Consider the following 16,120-nt stretch of genomic DNA (forward strand, 5'->3'; position numbering starts at 1 on the left):
AAATTTTGTTAATATTTTTAAAGTTATAACGCTATTTACTTTTCTGTAAAAGAAAATAAGTTGTACTGGTTTTGAGAGTTTGTTCCCCCAGATCTCCACAACAATAACTAGTCAAGGTAACTCCATAATATCTCTGCTTTGCCTCTAGGTCAGGTGAAATATAAGTATAGAAGATGAATGCCCAACTGTTAGTCCAATATTGCATTTTGGTACTGTAAAAGCTTCTCTAACTGTTTTGCTTTTATAAAACTGGGTCTTCAGTTGTAGTTCCCAAACAAAGATTGATTCCTGCATCCCACTGACTTAAACTAAGGCTTACAGCAAGGACTTCATCCACTGTGCATTTTAGTCTAGAAAATGTCCTATCTCACATTCAACATTTTAATGCTTTTTTATTTGGGAAACACAAAACGAGGATTTAGCAAACCTCAGATCTGCATTCTGAAATTCAGAAAGACTTCTAAAAGGCAATGATTTAAGAAAAATAACAAAATGACATTATTTGGTGTGCTGGTAACATGTTATTCTTGCTCCCCCAAGGCATGTTGGAAGACAAGAAGGAAGAAACTTGAAGGACTTCCACAAGAGACTGAATTTGCTCATATTCCGCTGTTCAGATGCTATTGACTGGTGCTTAGTGGACAACTGTGACAACCTCTTTAGCTTCATCAAAACATACTTTTGTTCCCAATGACATCGCAAGCAACAACCCAACAGTGATAAAAAAATAATCACAGCTTCTGTGTAATTGCATGTCAAGAACATTCTGAACTGTGGTTATTGTGCTGGGATGATAAATCTCATGACTATTAAAAGAAAAAGCAGTATTGATTTTGAAGTATTATGCATTTAACATCATTGATGTACTAGGCAGAGAGAAGATAATGTCACTCATTCTGAGAATTTCCAAATAAAGTTAGAGAAATAGTGACAGAGAAATAGAGTTAGAGAAATAGAGACAATGTAGACATAAGAGAAACAAGAAAAGACAGAACTGATGTAACCACAAATACTGGAAATGTGTCCCTTTTAATAAATCCAAACCAAAACCTAAATCCCCATCAGCAAACTACCACTGATCTGTCTCTTGAGCTATGACATGGAGCTGGAAGATCCAGCTTGGATTTTACTATATGTGATAGGACAAGGGGTAATGGTTGTAAACTAAAAAAGGACAGTTTAAGATTAGATATAAGGAAGACGTTTTTTACAGTGACAGTGGTAAGGCACTGGCACAGGCTGCCCAGAGTGGTGATAGATGCTCATCCCTGAAAACACTGAAGTTCAGGTTGGACAGGGTTCTGAGCAACCTTATCTAGTTGAAGATGTCCCTGCTCATTGCAAGGGGGTTGGACAGGATGACCTTTAAAAGTTCCTTCCAACGCCAATCATTCTATGATTCTATGATTTGAGTGCCCCCTGATTTTTAATATGTTATTTCCCTCAATCTAAGGTGTTGGCCATGTTGCACTGCTCATGTACTTTACTATCTATATGAGGTCCAGCTGGGGAAGACGGCCAGTGCATCCAGTGATCTACGGCACCCCACCAACCCCTCAGACCTCAGTGACCCTAACCAGATGCTCCCCTCCACCGTGACCTCAGCTCCAGCACGGTGGGACAAAGGGTCTCTCCGGGGGCCAGCACTTCGCCGAAGGCGCTCACCATCCTGCGGGATGGTTCGTAAGGGGTTCCGAAGCATCCCTTCGGTGTCTACCGGGCAAATGCGGGTCCGTTTTGTCCCGAGCAGCTGGGGCGGCCGGCGGGAAGCTCCTCCCAGGGGTGTAGCACAGGAAGAGGTGGCGGTCGGGGGAGCCGCGGAGCTCCCTGCGAGCCGGCGGAGTTACCGCTGCCCGTGTTACTATGCGTGTGTCTTGTGTTACAGCCATGCTGCACATCGGCGGCCAGAGCGAGGGGCGCGGGGAGGAAAAGGCTGTTTACACAGACTGCAAACCGCCCGGGGAATAGTGCGGGAGAGGAAGTGAGCCGGGCCGCTGTCTGACTGCCCCGGCTTCCTGCTCGCTCCCTCACACGGGCAGGCGCTCACACACACACGCGCACCGGCCCAAGGGACAAAAAAAAAGAGAGAGGGAAAAAAAAAAGGGAAAAAAATCAGGATCTCATTACTAGAGCAACAGAGCGTCTGCAGAAGACTGTCAGCATGGAGAACCGGGGGATTTTACCCAGCTCCCTCTAAAGTACCAGGAGAGAGCGGAAAAGTCTCTCAGCCGCTGGGTAGGTGCAAGTGCTGCTGCGCCCGCCCCGGCTCCCGCAAAGTTTCGGGGGGCTGCGGGGAGGGGAAGGGGGGGCCGGCGGCTTCTGCGGGACCGGCGCCCCGCTCGCTGTTGGGAGCGCGGCGGGGACACCGCGGGGACACCGCGGGCTGGGGGTGAGCAGCGCCGGGGGCAGCGCGGGGAGGGGGCTCGGAGCCCCGCTCGGAGCCGGGGAGCCCAGGGGTCCTGCCCTGGGGTCGGGCCCGGCCAGTGCGGCGGTAACGGGGCAGGGGGCGGCGGTAACGGGGCAGGGGGCGGCGGTAACGGGGCAGAGGGCGGTGGTAACGGGGCAGGGGGCGGCGGTAACGGGCAGAGGGCGGTAACGGGGCAGGGGCGGCGGTAGGGCGGGCGGGACTCAGGAGGCTCCACTGCCCCGGAGGCCCCCGCCCCAGGGTAAGGTTGCCCCGGGGGTCCTGCCGCCCCCCGGGAGCTGCGGGTGCAGGTGAGAGGACGGAGCGTGTAGGGGCGAGGGGGCCGCAGGAGAAGGGGCCGGGGTGTGAGGAGGGGCAGGGCCGGGCGGGGGGCACCGCGGGTCGGGGGAGCCCCGGGACTCCGCGCCGCCCCGCAGCCCCTCGGCGGTGCAGGGTCATATCGTGCCCCCCTCCCCGGCCGTGCCCGGCCGGCCGTGCCGCGGGGCTGCCCCGTCCCGGCAGCTCCCCGGTGACGGCGCTGGGGCGGCGGGGGCCGCCCGGGTGCCTGTCACGGCGGCGGGGGCGCCGCGGGGTCCCCGGCGGCGCTGCGAGGCCGAGCGGGGCCGGGGAGGGCGTGGGGGGAGGGAAGGGAAGGCCCCTGCAGAAACTGCAGAAGGGGCTTTAAAAAGGAAAAAAAAAAAAAAAAGTGTCGGGAGAGTTTCTGGCTTGTCTGGAAACAGCAAGACTAATTGCCATGCGCTTCCGGTTTGAAACTGGCAGCAGACAACATCTTGAAAATGAGTCACTGCAGCTCACAAAGAAACTCTGTGGTTTTCTCCCTCTCAGGTTTATGTATTTGCTCCTTTTTACAGTTTCCTTTGTAGTCTTCTGCCTTCTCCCCGGCCCTTCCCCCCCTGCTTTCCTTAGCCACCTCCTGCCCCTAGACCCCCTTGGCCGACGTGGATAGTTTCCACGACCAACTGAAAAGAAAAAAAAAAATCAACACAAAAAAATGTTTGTAAGGGAAGGGGAAAAAAAAAAGAGACAGAGAGAAAGGGAGAGAAAGTGGAGAGTTGTTGTTGGATCTGGCTTTGCTGAAGGTTAGAGGGACTCTGATGCTGCAGGGGGAAAAAGTTCCCCGAATTTTCCACTGGCTGCAGGAAGAGAGCCCATTTAGTCATGGCTAAGTAATGTCTGCACACACACCAACTAATCTCATTAGGAGTTTCCGTTCCCTAACACAGGAGGGTTTTGTGAAGCCCTGTCAGCCTTTCTAACGTTGCAGTTGAAAGGGAGACAAGTTACATCTTTATTTACTTAGGGTTGTAGTGCTAAGACAATTTTATACAATGCAGCATCTTTTCGGTCATGAGGACTCCAGCTTCAGAAATCAATGATTACCTTTCATTTCAAGTAGAAAGTCGTGGTTCATCTCGAATTTTGCTCATACAGACTTTTCAATTATTTTGGATTAATGTAATTTATGCATAAATATTTCCATGGGGTGAAGCACATAAATGGGGTATGCAGAAGGCTGTCTTATGAGAAACATGTTCTATGCATCTGTGACAATTGTATGTAATTGCAAGATTAAAGGACTTTTGAGCCAGGATACTGAGGTGAATATTCACTCAGCCTTCCTGTGTTGGTGCTTTACATGTCTAATTTTCAAGTGATTTTGTACCCACCACTTTTAATTTAGTGGTTTGTGTAATTATTTCATGATGATTTATTTTCATAGCCATCATGAAAGAAGTCCATGTTCAGAATTAGAAAGATTTTTGTCATGCCCCACCAAACTTTTTGAGAAAAAAAAAAAAAGAAAAGCCTGGAGCAAACAAAGAAAATGGATTCTTGCTTGCAAGTGGGTTTTAGCTAAAGGAAATATCAATAAATGTGAATAAAATGGCATGTAACAGGAAATAACACTTAGCTACTTAATTGAATTATCATGTGATAGCATTAAACTAGCAAATATTATGCAAAAAAGTAGTACTTGCAGTATACCACGTGTTTACTTTTGAGTATCTTCAGTGTTTCCTGTACTTCCTATGTCCAAGAGGCACAGAAAAGTTCTTCATTAACATCACTTTACAGAGGACTTTTATTAGTGGATTAGTGACACAATCTCCAGACACAGATGCCACTTGATTTTCTAGCCAGTTAGGGAAGAAGTTTTAGAATAGTATACAAACCAGAAAATGCCTAATCTATTTCAATCAAATGCAGTTATCATGAAGTGAGAGATTTTTTTCAGTTTAGTAGATTAATTTCTTTTGTAAAATTCTAAATTTTAAAGAAAGAGGTGCATTGTTGGTCGTAATGCTCAAAAGTCTGTTGTATATGTTATGGAACAATTAGTGTGGTGTACAGCACTAGAATTCTTACTGAAGAGTGTTTCCTCTTACTATCTCTCTTTGAAATATGGATATTTAATATGGATATTTAATTGCCCACTTACTGCATTAAATATTGCTGGAATTTCAGTGTGCCGTTTACTGAATCAGTGTAGATGAAGCATGCATACATATATATATATATATATAGTGTATCCACACAAATTTCATATATTGTGTTCACTCAATTTAAGTATAAAACATCTTGATGTCCTATAGAAAAACAGATGTGGTGGTAGTGTACTGGTTGTGTGTTCTGTAAATTTGAAAGACTGAATGAGAAGTAATCTGTAGATATGTTAAAAAACAACAGTTCTGTTCGAAATAGAAAAAAATCCAAATATCATATAATGCATGATAGTTTCCACTCAAATAGTAAAAAAGTATTAAAGGTGTTTTTACTGTAAGTATGATTTTATTATTTTAATTTACAAAGTATAAAAGGGTATGAGAAGAATATATATTGTCTGTTAAGCGGTCAAATGCTATCATCATTGCTTATATCTTGAATTTTCAAATCACCTCTGTGAGTTGTTCCTAAAAAGAAAAAATCTAGAGGTTTATATCCTCTTTGATATCGCTGACTCTGCCTGGATGAAACATCTGAAATAAGCAACGCAGTCTCAGGGAAGAAGCTCAGCGGCAGCTTTCCTTGTAACTGTTTATAACTTATGCACGTGGATGCTTTAATACATAGAAACAAAAACATATTTTGTTTTATTCACTAGCAGTTCTCACTGCTTACTGATTCACAGTGGTTCTTTGCTCCTGTTACTTAATGTTACTTCATTAAAATTCAATCATGAAAAGAAATCAAGTGTTTCACCTCAAAGACTGAGGTATTCCCTCTGCTGTGCAGAAAGTCTAATTATGTAAATTTTACCTACTCATTGTAATGCACTTCTTGGGATGGAGGCATTCCTATGGCAGGGGTATCCTTAGGGGCAGGTATTAATAATCAAGTGATCACAAATACTGATCAAAAACTGATTCTGAAGAACTTAGCACAGAATGAAAGTCAATTTGCAGGTTCATCAAGGTGCTTGCAGCTTGTTGCTTGCTCTGAGGCTCATGCATTTAAATGTAGGAAGGTAGGTATGCATAAAATGGACATGGAGGTCCATCAGCTGTATAGAAAATACAAATTTTACCCTTGAAAATGCAATCACATGACAACATGTTACTTCAGAAGAAAGAAATAGGTGCCAAAATAAACAAACATTTGGCTGCTGAGGATAAAGGAGCACGGGATAAGAGTGCAAGCACCAAACCATGGTTATTTGTGATGCGTGTGTTTAAAGAAAAGTATTTTAGCTACTGTGTCTTGGTGACACCGTATAAAATTTGTAAGCTCATGTGGTTACCATTATCTCTGTGAGTGGTTCTCTGTCATAGTGCTAGATAATCTAAGAGAGCAAAGAGCTGATAAATTAGCTGCTACTTCCCATAAAGGTATGGCAGGTTGGACTCACTTGTGCAGTTGAGGTGATTTATCAGTCCCTGGTTTTCTTCTGGTGGAGGTGGCTCCAATGCGCAGCATGCTGCTGCTGGAATCCATTTTGGAGCTGTGACACTGATTATAGGACAGTTAGCCTGGGCCAGTTTCAAAGAGTACTGTTGGTTTTGAGCTGCTGTCTATCTTTGGTAACCACACCCAATGGTTCGTGCCACAGGCTGTCACTGACGGGCCCATGAAAGTCGTGTTGTGCTGTGTATCCCGGGATTGATTCACCGTGGGTTTCTCCTCAGTGTTTCCCACAATAGGGAATCTCATAGTCTTGAATCATTAGGCAGATGTTTACTTTGTCTGTGGCCTGTTAAATGAATCAACGAGTATCTGGAGGCTGTTGAGAGCTCTTGAAAGACAGAATATGTCTGTTCTCATGTTGAAGTATTTTGTTGAATAATGAATGATTAATGATTTAGTCATGATTTTGAGGAGAATGTCAAGGTGTAGGCACAGGAAGTCCAGCTCATCACACCACAAAAAACAAGGCTGCATGGATGGAAACAAAGCAGATGAAGCACAAAGTACCTCTCATCTGTGCACTTCACAAGAGGAAATTCATCTTTGTCCTTAAAACTTTCTTTAACTCATTGGGGTTCTATATATCAGTAATTATATCAGAATTCAGGTTCCTAAGGGTTTGCTGTTAAGAGTGGATTTTAATTCAAAAGGTCTTTGAAGGAGACATGCTGCTTTTGTAAAAGCAAGAACTAAAGAAAACACCTGCCATAAGCATTGATATGAAAATATCACAGAGGCACTACCTGCCAGTTAATAACTGTATAGTCTTTTTGCATTTCTAATATTTCTGAATACTGTGGCAGTTTTTTGCAGTACTAAAAAAGTACACTGGGGCTGTTGATCTGCTTAATCAATGTAATTCATGGGCAGCGTCTCATACTGTGCTGAACAACTGAATATTTAATATTTTATATTGCAGTTAAGAACATCAGAGGCCAGATTTTGCCGTGCCCTAGGCAAGTAATGAAATGATACATTTTTGACTCTTACGGAGTTACAGTTTCCAACACCGTGATTGTTAGTTTTAACTAAAAAGAAGTTAACTAAAAAGAAGATAGCTGCTTAGATAGCGTTGTTGTGTTTACCGAGACCACTGGGGTTTGTCTTTTTTGTATCTGTGGATCCGTAATTATTTCTGAGCAGTTGTACCTACTGTCGTAGTGCGGGGATGCTTCTGCCTTGCCTTCAGGGGGAAGGTCCACTGACCCCTGTGTGCATGGGCCACGTGTTGAAAACTGCTCACCTGTATGATGACACCTATGAACTTTTAAGATAAATACCAATCAAAATCAATGTAAAGAAAGGTTTCTGAAGACTATAACGTGATCTGTCTACATCTGAGCAGTTAGATACAGCTCAGGATCCTCAGGAGAAGAATTTCTATAGGAAGCTGCAAACTTACTTCGTTTTGATCTTTTAAAGCACTTAGGCATGTATTTATTATAAGTGTGTCAGCACTTCTGTTAGTGCATGCTGAATGTAACTGAGGCATTGGAGTAGCTCTTGCTTGCTCTTGCAAGGGTCCTCCTAGTCTTTCACAGCTTTACTTTAAATTTTGCAGTGTTGGGATGTACTGCCTGAACGATACTGCCAATTCTATGGCTTCTCCCAGATCCATTTCAGAGAGTCATTTCACACGTCTGTGTCTCTGCTTGCCAATTTACTACTCATTCTATGAAGATTCAGAATATAACTTGGATGATCTTTGCAAATACTAATTTACTACATGTTAATGTATTTTGGCTCTCATGTAAAAACCCTGTCTTAGTTTCTTGAGCTTTAAGGTATACAATTTTCTTACCTTGTGAATCCCAACTTGAAGATCATTTGAACTACTGTGAGAAGAAAACTTGTATCTTACACATTGTCTTTTATTTTTAGCTGTCATTAAATTATGTACTGAATAATTTGTAATTTTTATGATTCTTAACAATCATTCAAAATAAGTAAAAGCTTTCTAGGCACTAACCTAAGCATTAAGTCCCATTAATGCAATTTTACAAGATGGGTCTTTTTCTGAAAATGTTAGTGAGCCAGCAAAGATGTTGTGTGAGACACACTTCTGCAGTGGTACAAAACAGAGTAGACTGGGATTATATACTTCATCTAAAGAATCTAAATGTTTTTAATCAAATGTCCTCCTGTAAGTTTCCCAGCCTCATTTTGCAACACAGCTGATAGTTCATCTGGAAAACAGATTTCTATTCTGCATCCATTTTCCTCTAATGTGGTGACAGCACCTCTTTACTGAATCTCTGTATGTTTCTTCTTTTTTTTGTTGTTGTTGTTCGGGGTTTTTTAATGAAAATTGATCAAATGTATTTCAGTTTAAGCTTTTTTAAAAGGATGCTAATGACTCCTTTTGTTTTTAAATGTTTATATTGTGGTAATGTTTGAGAGGCCTTTGCTGTATCAAGTCACAATACAGCACAAAAAGTTTATAGTCTGAAGTACCACCATTATCTCTTCCCAGCAATTAACAGTAATTCATGAGAAGAAACAATCTTTAAAAAGCATTTAGAAAGTCAGAACAAATTCCTGTTGCAGCTCAGTTAGTGAAATCTGGAGAAAGTTGACTACCTTCAGAGAATTTCTTCCATGCTACACCAACATAGCTGAGATGAGAATGTGTGTTCAGATTCTAGATACAGACCTTGTGAAGTCCAGTGACTCAGAGCAGACTCAGAGCAACTGGCATGTGTGGTTAGTTTAGCAAACTGTGAGCGTAGAGTAGGGCTAGTATAGAAAGAATGTTTAGGAAGGACACTGGAGAGTGTCCAAAGAAGAGCAATGAGGCTGGTGAAGGGACTGGAGCAGAGGCCCTATTAGGAGAGGCTGAGAGAGCTGGGGCTGTTTAGCCTGGAGAAGAGGAGGCTCAGGGGAGACCTCATCACTCTCTACAACCACCTGAAAGGAGGTTGTAGCCAGGTGGGAGTTGGTCTCTTCTCCCAGGCAATCAGCAGTAGGACAAGAGAGGGCACAGTCTTAAGCTCTGCCAGGGGAGGTTTAGGTTAGACATTAGGAAGAAATTCTTTACAGGGTGATCAGACATTGGAATGGGCTGCCCAGGGAGGTGGTGGAGTCACCATCCCTGCAGGTATTTAAGAAGAGACTGGATGTGGCCCTGAGTGCCATGGTATAGTTGGCAGGGTGGTGTTGGATCATGGGTTGGACTTGATGATCTCAGAGGTCTTTTCCAACCTGGTTGATTCTGTGATTCTGTGATATGAGTGCAGCACTCCTTCAGTACTGCTGCTTCAGTGCTGAAACTGCGATGAAAACTTCCAAACAGAGCAGTATCAGGGCTGGATTGATTCCCTCGGAGTAGGGCACAATCATACTGACTGTGCAGTCTCATCTTAGCTGAGGAGAGGGAGCATTTTGTATACAGCAGAGCTTTCTGTAATCATTGAAATAGTGTCTGATTTGTCTCTCATCCATAGTTTGCAGCAGCGTAGTTTAAGCACACAGGACACAGACAGTACAGGAGAGTAACAGCCAGATCTTCTGTTGGCTGAAGTCTCATGTATTCTATGGTACATTTTGTTGGGTATTCCCATGTTTAATGAGCGATATTAGGGGAAATGTGTAGGTGTGACCTACAGGTTCTTGTTAGTGTAGTAGGCAAGTGAATAATGTCTGAAGGTAAGACTCTTTTAATTGGATTTTTCTTCAACTTAGTGTATGATAAATGCACATATTGAACTTTGATTAGTGCTGAGAAAGAAGAATAGCAGACCTTTGAGATTTTTACATGTAATAGTGATTCTTAATTTAGGTTTTTACTATGAGATAATAACAGCATTTAAAGTGAAAAATACAGACCTTGACTAGTGCTGTGATTAGTTGTTCATTTTTTAGGACTAAAGAACTTACACTGTTGCTTGTGGTCCAAGAACTACTGCAATAGCATTAATGTTTTGGGAACAAACTGTCCAGGCAAAATGACTCTATAAATGTAGGTTACCATCTGCTGAACTGTTACAGCATTTTTGGTGTAACGCTATGACTGTCTCCTTGCAACATGGCAATTTACAGGTAAGCCTGTATGTTATTTAGTAGTTGAATGTCTCATTTTGCTAATCCAGCAAATTCTGAAAATTCAGCGTGCATTGTAAGGCAAGCTCTGACTGCCAGTCTAAGCCATGATGATCTTACTGTGCTTCAGGTCTCATGAAAATTTCCAGCACCCTTGGTTTGTGTGAACAGAACTCGGAGGACTCTTTCCTGTCCTTTTGGCCAGGTTCCTTTCTACTCCCAGTATAAAAAAAGACCCATGTGTTTGTTTAAGTTTTAGTCTAGGGAAAATCAGTGGCAAGGGGAAGATTACTTTAAGCATCTGGATATGAAATGTATTAAAGCAACATTTGAGACAGCAGATAGTATTAATACACCATTTAAAATATTAGGGCCTCTAGCATAAGTTACAAAGGATTCAGTCTGCTGTCACAAAATTGAAAATTTAAATATTTCAATTAAAGAAGGGAGTACAGATAAGGAGTAATCATCGCTTGATATGTCTTGATATGTAAACTTTCAGAATGGCTGGCCACTGTTCCTGGAGGTTGTAACCTTTGCCTTCTTTATGCCTGGGACCATCAGAAATTTTATACAGGACAGTCAGGTAATCATGACCTATGTCCTACTGATGCAAACAAAAATATAAGAGAAAGTCACATGGGGAAAAAAATCATATAGGGTTGGTTTTGAAAGCAGGAGTCCCTTGGATTGCAGCATAGCGTGTTGCCATCATGCCACAGATGTGCGCCACATGAGCAGGCAGAAAGCAGTGTGAAGAGTCTGCATTCATTTTATGTCTGTCCCAAGGTGAACAGTTGGAGCCATTACAGATTTGTATGGTTTTGTTTACAGCTCACTTTAGAAATAATTGAGGAGGTTGTTTTTAAGCCTTTCACAGGGAAGCAAGTAGCCACATTCCCTCCTGCTAAGGGCTTTCACTGCAGTGGGACTAAAACTGTTTCTTGAAGGGCATCCTTACAGAGAATGTGAAAATACTCGTGTTTTAAAGGCAGTGTTATCACACCTCTGCTTGGCAGGCAACCGGTCCTTTGTTGTATTAATTTAAAGGTTGCAGAACTTTCTTCCTTTGGGCATCTACCTCCACCTGTCTTTGACTTAGTTAAAAAAATCAAAAACTGCAAACATTTTGTTACCAAATGTACCTACTGAAAGCACTACTGGACGTGTGTGTGAAGGCTTTCTTTTCTGTAGTGGAACTTAATGTTATTCCTTAGTATTTTGCTAGATCTTGCTGCTGTCTCTTTTATGTTGCTCTTAACCACAGGAGTCTGTTTATTTTTTTAAATGTGCTGGGCCATAACAGTGGGTATTCTTGCTTGAGAAGGAGACCTTGTAGATTTTTACTGTAAATAATCTTTTAAATTAGAATTTAAAGTTAAGAGAAGACTAATATGCAGGAGTGGCAGAGTAGGCATACCTCATATGGCTCTGTTAAGTACATTGGCAAGCAAAATCCTCTCTGCTTTTTTGGCATATCCTTAAACCAGTCTGGGTTTGTGTGGCAATATTACTGTAATTTTGCAGTAAATTGGAACGTGTGTGTTGGGGCACCCCTGTAGCTTTTTCTAATGTTTCCACTGGGTGGTGCTGCAGGAATTACTTTTTTTTTTTTTTTTTTCACTTGAATCTGCATTTCCCAGAAAGACGCCTCTAAAATATAATAGGAGGAAGTCCTGATTTAGAAAGTTTTTGCAGTTTCAACACAATGGAAGGACTTGGAGGATGCTCTGACAGGAAATGTCCTGGTTGCTGGATGTGGAAAAATTACCAGCATTCTGCATCATACACATAGTTGGTTCCCTAAAGTGTCCTGGGTATGGAGTACACCACTAGTTTAATTTACTACCTTTACTAGAGAAAGTTCTGCATCAAATGAAACCAGGTATATTTACACATTTAGTTGTGAGCTTATTTTTTCAACCTCAATTAAATTAGCAGTAAGATCTCCTTTGATGAGTATTTGAAAACTTTCTGAGTAAACAAATTGATATTTGTTTTTCCTCCTTTCTGGCAGAGTCACTAACTCTTCACCAACCACATCCTATTTATCACCCTTGAAGCATCTCTGTTGAGAAATAAAGTGTTAGGACTGACTCAGCCGTTTGCCTTGTTCATTCGAATGTTTCTGAGCAAACATTTGGGCAGATTTGGCAATTGTCTTTAACCTCTCATGATATAGTCATTGTTATATGGATGAATGTTCAGTGAAAATTATTATAGCTGACAGATTTTTTGATTATTTTAGGAAAGTTTCTTTTCTTGATTGCTACTCTTTTGCTTCTGTAATTAAATGCAAAACTGGCGTGCTTCAGTTTTTTATGGAACTAAAAATTGTCCTAGAGGATTTATAAGCTGTTCAAGTTTTTGTACAGACTGCAGAACTATGTTTAGAATGTATATGGAGACTGCTTTATTCCATATAAACCTTTGATATTTCTTATTATCGAATGGAGTTGTTTTGGGAATTTCCAACACGAGTTTTTAAAAAAACTCACATAACTGTTTATTTTCTAAGTATTAATATAATTTTAAGTGTATTCAGTTAAGCAAAATCTCTATTTCTAGTACTGAGAAATGATGGTTAAAAAAATAATGTCAGAACAGTCACATTCTTGCACATGTTATTGCAGTAGTCCTCTCAAGGGTTAAAATGAACCTGAGACACTTAGAAAAATAAAACCAAAGCTGCTATTGCAAACTGGGACAGATGTAGGAGGCCAGGTTTCCTGTGGCCCATTTTCCAGTTTCCTGGCTGCAACCTGCAGAAATAAAGGAAGCCGAATGCTAACGTGAATGAGAAACTTAACAATGCCCCACGTCACGCTGCTCAGAGAAACGTGCTGGACAGAATTAGGATACAAAACCAGTCCATGACATACAGAAAGTATAACCACGTTTTCCAGAATAGTCGAAGTGGTAAAAAGAGGTGTCTGTTACTGAGAAATCCTGCGTGCTTGCAAAAGCACACGTGCCTGTAAAGGAAATGTAAGTGGAGGTGTGTGCCTGCTGTGATGGGGCATACAAAAAGGAGCTGAGTCTTTTGCAGCTGCTTTGGCTACAGAAGGAATCAGCAGTTTCTTCGTATGCTAAGGGAAATTAATTTCCCTGCCCTGACTCAGCCTCTTAATACTTTTCATGTGCATGTTTGATCACCATCTCTCTATGACTACCTATAGGGCATAATGCTGGCTAACACCTTTTATGTCTTCCTGATTTAATTGATCTCCAGCTGTTTTTTTTCAGCCTCTGGGTTCCTCAGACAGTTTGTCCCACTCAGCTGTCCCTCCTCTGCCCCGAATCCCAAGTCGTGGTTTATAGCTCAGACTCCCAGATGTTGTTCCTTTGCAGACCCTTTAAAGCAACAGGGGCTGGTTTTGATCCCAACGCTTGGGGAAATTCCTGGTTTTAGCCCTCAGAACTTGTTCATGTTGATTATCTGGGATCATCAGTATACCTCTTTATTTTAGAAAGGCTATGAGGGAGCTAGCATAGAGTGGGAGAAAGAATCCAAGTAGGAAACCTGGCCTTTGTGGAAGAACAGAACTGTATTACAGCTGTTACACAGTTGTATGGAAGCTAGGGACCTCTGCAGGAGTCTTGAATTTTACAGAGCTGCTTTCCAGCTTTTTGCCCTTTTCATCTAGCTTTTCCTGAACAAGAGTCCTACAAAACTTAATATCTCAAAGACTATCCTGCTTATCTCACAGTTCATGCCATGAATCTTTCTAATACTGAGCTTTTTATTTAGCTAGATTTTTCTCTGAGCCTCCTGGTTTTCCACTGCCTAGATTTAAGGTGGCTTGCTTATTTGCTTTATTTTGCACAGCAGGTTAATGACTGTAATTTTGGACCTTAATGCCACTTTACTGACTGACATTTTTTTAATTGGAATTTCATATGTAGTCTTGCTAAAAAAAAAAAAAATTAATGCAGCTCATCAGCATATGTATTCTTGTGTCTTAACTATTTCAAGTTACACTAGAAATAGTTTTCATAATGTTTGTTCATGTTGGTAGAGGGCAGTTTCCATGAACTGAAGGGAGAGAGTGTTTGGCATGTAGGCCCCTTGCTCAAGTGCGGAATTTGGGTAGCCCCTTTACAGGAGCATCCTCTCTCAGATGGAACACTTGCTGTGGATGTCTCTGTCCTTTTCTGTTATCCTCTTCAGGAAGAGCTTGTGGTGTTGACTTGGCTGCTGCTCCAAGTTTAGGCATTTCTTTAGTCCCTCAGTTGGGTTGAAGTGAATAGGGGCAGTATTGTCAGCACAGATATTCTGCACTGCCTCCTTCTGGCATCAGTCCTGGACTTAAAACATGGGGTGTGGAGAGCATGTAGTGTCACACTGATCATGCAGTTGGTAGGCTTTGTATGGGGGGAAGCACACAGGAAGGAATGTAAATTGTTAATGCAGATGGTGTCAGTCTGTCACAGCTGCCTGAGAAATGGATTTCCAGAAAATTCGGTCCTGAAATACTGTTTTGCTGCCTAACACAGCATTTCCAAATATAATTCCTTTTAACTATGCCTGTGATTATTTGCTTCAACGGTGGATCAGTGGAACTGATCACAAAGTAAAATTACTAGGCTATCTAGGTCAGGTCAAACTAGCAAATTTTGTTTCATGGCTTAGAAAACATCTTTGGCTATCAAAGGCATTGTATAAGTATTTAAAAAATAGTAAGATTGCAAAATCAGATGTGTCAAAGTTAGTGGATTAAAAAATTGACTCTTTTGTCTATATGAATTTTGATTAGGCTTTCCATGACACAGAATATATGTTTCTAACATAGGTTACCTTTCTCATTCTGTACCGTTGATGGGTGACACTATCTTATAAATAAGAGTTTTTATAAAACTATTCTTCTTCTAATCCATGTAATTCAGTGTGTGCTTCCATGTATTATTTATTGCCCTGCCTTCAAGTCTTGTACTGAGCATGGAAGTAACAAGAATATTTATTATTTCTATTTAGTATTAATAAAGAGTTGAATGAAATGTGGTCACTGTAGGAAGTGACCACATCCTAACACCCCTTTCTGTCAAACTATGGCAAGACACTGAACTCCCTTTGAGTCAGTAAAAATTCAAAAGAATTAAAAAACACTTAAATGAAACTCAGTGTTTTCTGAAGATTTCCAGCTCCTCCCAATCATAATGTATAATGACTTTTAATACAGGTACCAGATTTTTGGTTAAATTTCAAGTCTTCTGATGCATCTGTCATGTGATTCTTTTGCTCCACCACTCAAATGAGGCACAAGTTAAGCCTTAGTACACTGTGTGGCCGTGCTGTCCTCCCAAGAGGATAGTAAATATGTTGTGGAACCCAAAGGGGTGCCTGTAGAGAAAGACAGGTTAATCCTTTTATTGACCTGATTGGAAATGAAATATTTTGTGTCAGTAAAAAAATCCATTCACCACAGAATCTTAGATTTTTTCCTGTTGTCATAGGAAGAATGGGAATTTGTTGTGGGCAGAATAGGAGCTTCAGGCAAAGTTTATGAGAGAAGCCCTCCTGCTGAGTCACAGGGTGCAGAAAGAACCCCCTTGCTTTCTAAACTCCTCAGAGAAGAGTCTAGGTATGGCTGGATCCAGTCTCAGCCTCAGACTTTGTCAACAGTTTATTTCTAAAGGACTATATAGGTGTAATTAGACCTTTATACTACATATATTTACAGAAAAATAAATGATATATTATGATACCAATTAGACAAAAAGATCTTAATCAGAATTATTTACTACACCTATACC

The 16,120-nt window shown here is 41.5% G+C and overlaps 1 protein-coding gene across 1 annotated transcript in view; it reads left to right on the forward strand.

Moving 5' to 3' along the window:
* Positions 1-1,815: 1,815 nt before the first annotated feature.
* The window catches only part of ELK3 (ETS transcription factor ELK3), a 39,639-nt gene continuing 25,334 nt past the window's right edge, over positions 1,816-16,120 (forward strand). Inside the window, exon 1 of the mRNA XM_050323440.1 lies at positions 1,816-2,235. The gene's annotated coding sequence lies outside the window, so the exon portion shown is untranslated. The remainder of the gene's footprint in view (positions 2,236-16,120) is intronic.

The sequence above is a fragment of the Myiozetetes cayanensis genome, unplaced genomic scaffold (assembly GCF_022539395.1).
Source record: "Myiozetetes cayanensis isolate MyiCay16 unplaced genomic scaffold, myiCay2020 scf3, whole genome shotgun sequence".
In the NCBI taxonomy this organism is placed as follows: Eukaryota; Metazoa; Chordata; class Aves; order Passeriformes; family Tyrannidae; genus Myiozetetes; species Myiozetetes cayanensis.